This window comes from Colobus angolensis, unplaced genomic scaffold (genome assembly GCF_000951035.1).
Source record: "Colobus angolensis palliatus isolate OR3802 unplaced genomic scaffold, Cang.pa_1.0 Scaffold399, whole genome shotgun sequence".
Classification (NCBI taxonomy): Eukaryota; Metazoa; Chordata; class Mammalia; order Primates; family Cercopithecidae; genus Colobus; species Colobus angolensis.
In genome coordinates this window covers 1179405-1186552 of record NW_012117365.1, presented here as the reverse complement: position 1 = coordinate 1186552, position 7148 = coordinate 1179405, and the positions used below count along the sequence as shown (strand labels likewise).

General features: G+C 44.6%; 2 pseudogenes; both read right to left on the bottom strand.

Annotated features, from left to right (window-relative positions):
* Positions 1-258: 258 nt before the first annotated feature.
* Positions 259-2066, bottom strand: LOC105521140 (annotated as a pseudogene).
* Positions 2067-4450: 2384 nt separating this feature from the next.
* Positions 4451-7148, bottom strand: part of LOC105521156 — a 44363-nt pseudogene continuing 41665 nt past the window's right edge.

Below are 7148 nucleotides of genomic sequence, written 5' to 3'. Positions count from 1 at the left end.
TACAATGGCATGATCTCAGCTCACTGCAACCTCCACCTCCTGGGTTCAAGCGATTATCCTGCCTCAGCTTCCCCAATAGCTACGATTACAGACACATGTCACCATGCCCAGCTAATTTTTATATTTTTAGTAGAGACGGGGTTTCACCTTGTTGCCCAGGCTGGTCTTGAACTGCTAACCTCAGGTGATTCTCCTACCTCAGCCTCCCAAAGTGCTGAGATTACAGGTGTGAGCCACCACGCCCAGCTTAAAATTTCATTACAGGAAGTAACCTGGGGTACAATGAGTAACATGTGACTTGCCTCTGTGAGGTGCTGGGTCAAACTGCAAAAAAGAATATTTTAGAGTATTATCAAGTTCCATGATTGCAGTGTGGTTACCACTATGATAGCAATAGTTTGGAGTACTGAAGATAGCTACTACATTCCAGTCATGACACCAGTTATGTCCCACTGTCACCAGGTGGTGAGCTCTAGACACCAACCTGAGGCCATTGGCACGATTAAATGTCTCAGAAGTATCTTGCACGAAGGTGTAACCAGCTCCTCAAAGAAATATACCCCAGTCACTATCGTCATCTGGATCTGAGTATAGCAAGTCACCCACTGGACTCTCATGGGGGAATTTTCTGTAGGCAATTCAGTGTTCTGATGTGATGCAGTGTATCTCCAGATGGCGACAGGCCACCATGGAGACAGAAGAGTTGCCCATCCACCTAGGCAGTGAGAGGAAGATGGCCTATAAAGGCCGGGCACGGTGGCTCATGCCTGTAATCCCAGCGCTTTGGGAGACCAAGGCAGGTGGATCACTTATGCCCAGGAGTTCAAGACCAGCCTAAGCAACATGGTGAAAAACTCATCTCTACAAAAAAATACAAAAAATTAGCTGGGCGTGGTGGTGCGTGCCTGTAGTCCCAGGTACCTGGGAGGCTGAAGTAGGAGGCTCACTTGGGCCAGGGAGATTGAAGCTGCAGTGAGCCAGGTCTGTGCCATTGCACTCCAATCTGGGTGATCCAGTCTTTGAAAAAAAAATCTGTAAAATATTTATAAACATTTGCATTTCAATATTTTCTTAAACACTCATCATAGGAACCATAAACTTGTGTGATCTGCCTGCTCTCATGATCCCTTGGTGAAGCATTCATCGTAAGAAACCTTAAGGGCTAAGAGCAACATAACTATTTCAATTGAATGATATACTCTGTCAATATAATCTCCTGTAAACAAGTAATTTGTATCTGGTAATTTTCTATTAATTTTTTTTGAGACAGGGTCTCGCTATATTGCCCAGGCTGGTCTCGAACTCCAGGGCTCAAGCAATTCACCTGCCTTGGCCTCTGAAAGTGCTAGGATTACAGATGTGAGCCATCACATCCAGCCTGTATCTGATAATGTTCTTTTTTCTTTTCTTTCTTTCTTTTTTTTTTTTTTTGAGACGGAGTCTCACTCTATCACCCAGGGTGGAACGCAGTGGCACACTCCAGGCTCACTGCAACCTCTGCCTCCCAGTTCAAGTGATTCACCTGCCTCATCCTCCTGAGTAGCTGGGAAGCTAATTTTTTTTTTTTTTTTTTTTGAGACAGAGTCTCCTTCGTCGCCCAGGCAGCAGCGCGATCTCGGCTCACTGCAAGCTCCGCCTCCCGGGTTCACGCCATTCTCCTGCCTCAGCCTCCCAAGTAGCTGGGACTACAGGGGCCTGCCACCACGCTCTGCTAATTTTTTGTATTTTTATAGAGACAGGGTTTCACCGTGTTAGCCAGACTGGTCTCCAACTCTGATCCCAAACGATCCGCCCGCCTCAGCCTCCCAAAGCGCTAGGATTACCGGCATGAGCCATTGCGCCCGGCCATCTGGTAATTTTCTAAATAGTTCCATGAGATCATGAAATTGCCCACGCTTATCTCCAGGGACAGTAACTGGACACCAAACCTCTTGCGCATTGGATTCTTCTGTTGGGATTTCTTTAGCCTCCTTGCAGAGGCTCTTGACCTGGAACTTAGATAGCTACTTTCATTGGTTCAGCTGTTTGATCCACTGGTCCAGCTCCTTGGAGAACACCTCATCCATGATGCCACCTGTCCGAGCTGGCTGCTGCACACGGGCCACATGCATCTGTGGCCACTGACAGTTGCCGGGTGCTGGTGCTGGCCCACAGACTCTCCACAGTGCTCGGCCAACAACTGCTGTGTCTCTTCCCTACTCGCTCTGGCTGCACAGCTTGGTTCTCTGAAATTGTGAGTATTTCGAAATACTTGACACAACAAAGTTCAATTGAGTTCAAAGTCCACTTACATCATTTCGAGCAATTTCATTCATTCACGCCAGAAAAGCAAGTACTGTTAGAGTCTTTCACTAAAATTTCAATTTCATTTTAAAATTCTGCTCAGGAATTTTGTGTAGCTGTTTCAAACACAAAATCTAAAAATTGATGTGCACAGAAGGAAGCTCAGATCTCCAAATAAAACTTTTGAAAAGATTTTATTTGGAAGTATTTACAAATTCAACATTTAATATCTTTGCTAATTGTTTTTCAGGGGGATCCCAGGCCCATGAAATTAGATGATTATAAATTCTTGGTTTATGGCATATTCTTTTTTTTTTTTTGAGACAGAGTCTTTTACTATGTCACCCAGGCTGGAGTGCAGTGGTGCAGTCTCAGCTCACTGCAACCTCTGCCTCCTGGGTTCAAGTGATTCTCCTGCCTCAGCCTCCCGAGTAGCTGGGATTACAGGCGCACGCCACCATGCCTGGCTAATTTTTGTGTGTGTGTGTGTGTATTTTTAGTAGATATGGGGTTTCACTCTGTTGGCCAGGCTGTTCTCGAGCTCCGGACCTCAAGTGATCCACCTGCCTCGACCTCCCAAAGTGCTGGGATTGCAGGCGTGAATCATCGCACCTGGGCAATGGCACGTTCATAACAGGTCCAGGGCCAGCAGGGTGGCTCGTGCCTGTAAGCCTAACACTTTAGGAGGCTGAGGCTGGAGGACGACTTGAGCCCAGGATTTCAGGACCAGCCTGGGCAACATACGGAGACCCTGTCTCTACAAAAAATAAAAACAAATTAGTTGGGTGTGTTGGCAGAGCCTATATTCCTGGCTCCTTGTGAGGCCCAGATGGAAGGATTGTTCGAACCCAGAAGTTCGAGGCTGAAGTGAGCTGTGGTCGTGCCAATGCACCCCAGCCTGGGTGACAAAGTGAGACCCTGTCTCTAGAAACACTTTGTCTCTGAAAAAAAAGAGAAAAGAATAAAAAAAGGCCAGACCTGGTAGTGGCTCATGCCTATAATTCCAGGACTTTGGGACACCAGGGTGGGAGGATTGCTTGAGGAGTTTGCCCAGGCAACACAGAGAGATCCTCACCTCTGCAAAAAATAGAAAAAATTAGCTGGGTATAGTGTCACAGGCCTGTAGACCCAGATAGCTTGAGCCTGGAGGTTAAGGCTGCAGTGAGCCATGATCGTGCCACTGCTCTCCAGCCTGGGGGACAGAGCAAGACCACTTCTCAAAAACAAACAAATAATAATAATGTAACATCTCACCCCAAACCAAAGCTAGTACCTTGACTTTCTAGGTTCAAATAACTATACATGCATCCCCTGCAGCATGGATCCTGGACATTTTGCTTTTGTGGGCCTCTTCCTAAACACACATATACAGGTGCACAAAAATATATATGTATACCACATGTGTACAGAAATATATATGTATACGTATATTTTATGATTGCATTGGTAATAAAGAATATGTTGTTATATAGTAAAACATTTTCTTTGACCTAAAAAGTTCATTAGTTTCTTCTGATTAAAAAGATAATAATAACGGCCAGGGGCAGTGGCTCACTTCTGTAATCCCAGCATTTTGGGAGGCTGAATTGGGTGGATCATGAGCTCAGGAGTTTGAGACCAGCCTGGGCAACATAGCAAGGCCCCCGTCTTTACAAAACATACAAAAATTAAACATTAGCCAGGCATGGTGGCGTATGCCTGTAGTTCCAGCTACGCAGGAGGCTGAGGCACGAGAATCGCTTGAAATGGGAGGTGGAGGTTGCAGTGAGCTAAGATAGCATGACTGCACTCCAACCTGGGCAACAGAGTGAGACTCTGTATCAAAAAACACAACAAAACAAAACAAAAAACACATTTTCATGGACCCCTAAAGGTATTGTGGGCCCTAGGCACGGTGCCTGTGGTGCTTCACGGATGAGTCAGCATTCCTTCCCTGGCACCAGGTCCCCGTCAGCCTGGGTCCTGCCTGCTCATCATTCTCGTTTTCCTTGTTATAATTTCTTGCAATGATATGTATTCCTTAAGAGTATATTTTTTATTATAACACAACTTACATGTTTCAAATGGACAAAAATTAGTATCATTTACGGTATCTTAAGATAAATTTCCTTTGAATGAGCTTCTTTTCCTGTACTTTGAGGTCTACAAGATGTATCTAGAAAATTTACTACTGTGGAAAATGAAGCCATTTAAAGCAAACTCCAGGGGCTCGAAAGAAAAGGGCCTGTGGTTTTTCTTTTGGATAATTGCTGTAATGCTGTCCTTCAGGCGGCTGAGGGAATTTCATGTTTTCACTAGACTTCATTAAACACTGAAGCTCTTGCAGGACAACTTTGATGTTACATGGATTCTGCCATTTTGCTAGCACTAATAAGGTTCTTGGTCCACCACTCCATTAGAACTACTAACTCCATTCTTATTAATTTTTGTTACAAATCTTACAAAGGGAGGTGCTGTGGAGTATTTAGGTCCATGTTCTATTATTATAGCTGCATATTCTGTTTTCATAAATTGACTACCATCTTGTGTTGCTGTTGCTCCAAGGCTCAAAATAGTATTTTTAATGTTAGTCATTTTTAACTTCACGAAATAATATAATCTTTTTTTTTTTTTGGTCGGAGACAGAGTCTTGCTCTGTCACCCAGGCTGGAGTGCAGTGGCACAATCTTGGCTCACTGCAACCTCCGCATCCCAGATTCGAGCAATTCTCCTGCCTCAGCCTCCCGAGTAGCTGGGATTACAGGTGCACACCACCGTGCCCAGCTAATTTTTCGTATTTTTAGTAGAGATGGGGCTTCACTATGTTGTCCAGGCTGGTCTCCAACTCCTGACCTTGTGATCCGCCCACCTCAGCCTCCCAAGTGCTGGGATTACAGGCATGAGCCACTGTGCCCGGCCTATAATCTTTTCAGATCTACTTTTCTTGCTTACTATCAGATTGGCAAAATTAATTCATATCTGAGGCATGTCTCTGTAGTTCATTCATTTTGATTGCTGTCTATTGTGTACCATACATGAGTGTATCAAGGTCTATTCATCACTCTCCCATCGCATTTGGCATAGGGTGTGTTTTCATCCTTTCCTATAGAAAAAAAACAACCCCAATACTTCAATGGTTTATTGTACCAAACATTTATTTCTAGTTCTTATTCTGTAAGGCCAAGAGTCAGCTGCAGCTCTGCTAGGAAAAGGTCTTTTTCCAACAAAGAGGCCTAGCAAGGTGAAGAGGGAATTAATAATTATGAGCAAATGCAATGGATCCCCGATGGTTTCCAGTTTTACTGCATGGACAGCGTAGCTAGGGTAAAACTGCTGGGTCATAAGCTATAAGAATGTTTGGTTTTAGAAGACTATGCCAGACTTTTCCATAATGGTATCACCAATTTAAATCCCCACCAGCAACATGCAAGAGATCCTGGAGCTCTACATCCTTCCAACACTCCATATTATCAAACTTTAAACTGTTGCAAATTGAAAGGATGTAAAATGGTGTTTCACTGAGCCTCGGTTTGCATTTTCCTGATCACTAACAACATTTGATATCTCTTTAAACTTACTGGCTGTATGTGTTTCTTCTTCTCTTAAATGCCTGCTTGGCTGGGCGCAGTGGCTCACGCCTGTAATCCCAGCACTTTGGGAGGCTGAGGTGGGCAGATCACTGAGGTCGGGAGCTCGAGATCAGCCTGACCAACAAGAAGAAACTCCGTGTCTACTAAAAATACAAAAACTTAGCCAGGCGTGGTGGCACGTGCCTGTAATCCCAGCTACTCGGGAGGCTGAGGCAGGAGAATCACTTGAACCGCGGAGGTGGAGGTTGCGATGAGCCGAGATCATGCCATTGCACTCCAGCCTGGACAACAAGAGCGAAACTCTGTCTCAAAACAAAAAACAAACAAAAAACGCCTGCTCATACCTTTTGTGTCCACTTTTCTTTCTTACTGAATTGTAGAAGTTTTGTTTTGCTTTGTTTTTTTAAGGGACTTGCTCTGTCCCCTAGACTAGACGATCATGGCTTACTGTAGCCTCGACCTCCCTGGGCTCAGGTGATCCTCCCACCTCAGCCTCCCGAGTAGCTTGGACCACAGGCACACCACTTATATTTTCTACTAATAGTTTTAAAGTTTTATTTTTGAAATTTAGGTCCTTAACCAGCTATTGTGGATCTTTGTTTATGCTGTGAAGTAATTTTTCCAGCTCTGTTTATTGGCCCATCCTCCCTTTCTTCACTGTGATGTGCTGCCCCTGCCGCATATACATACCATATATATGTGGATCTGATTCTGGTCTCTCTACTCTTTCTCAGGGGTCAATGTGTCTGTCCCTGTGTGGATACCATACTGTCTTAATGGCTGTAGCTTCATCATGAGTCCTGATTCCTGGCAGGGGTGAGGAACCCCGCCCCACCCCACCCCCACTACTCTGCCCAGTAACACGGAGAAGCACCCTGTGCTGGCTCTGCTCCTTCAAAATAAGTGGCCTCAGGCATACTGTCTATTTCCCTTTTGAATCTTGGTATTCTTGTGCGTAAACCAGGGAGTAATGATTCTACCTCATAAGAATGTTCTGAGGATCCAGTAAGACTGTACATAAATAAAGCTTCTGGCACAGTGCCTGTTTGTTGCACCTGAATGTTTGTGAAATGGGGCCCAGAGACGTTCAATGACGTGCTCAAGGTCACAGGACCAGACCTATACCATGTTCTCTTCTCACTGCTGAGCTTCAAAGACCATTTCCAGATAAGTTAGCCTTCTCAGAGTCTTTCTTCCATTTTCTTCCCTTCCAGAAAAAAACAAAAGAAGAAAGAAAGAAAGAAAGAAAGAAAGAAAGAAAGAAAGAAAGAAAGAAAGAAAGAAAGAAAGAGAAAG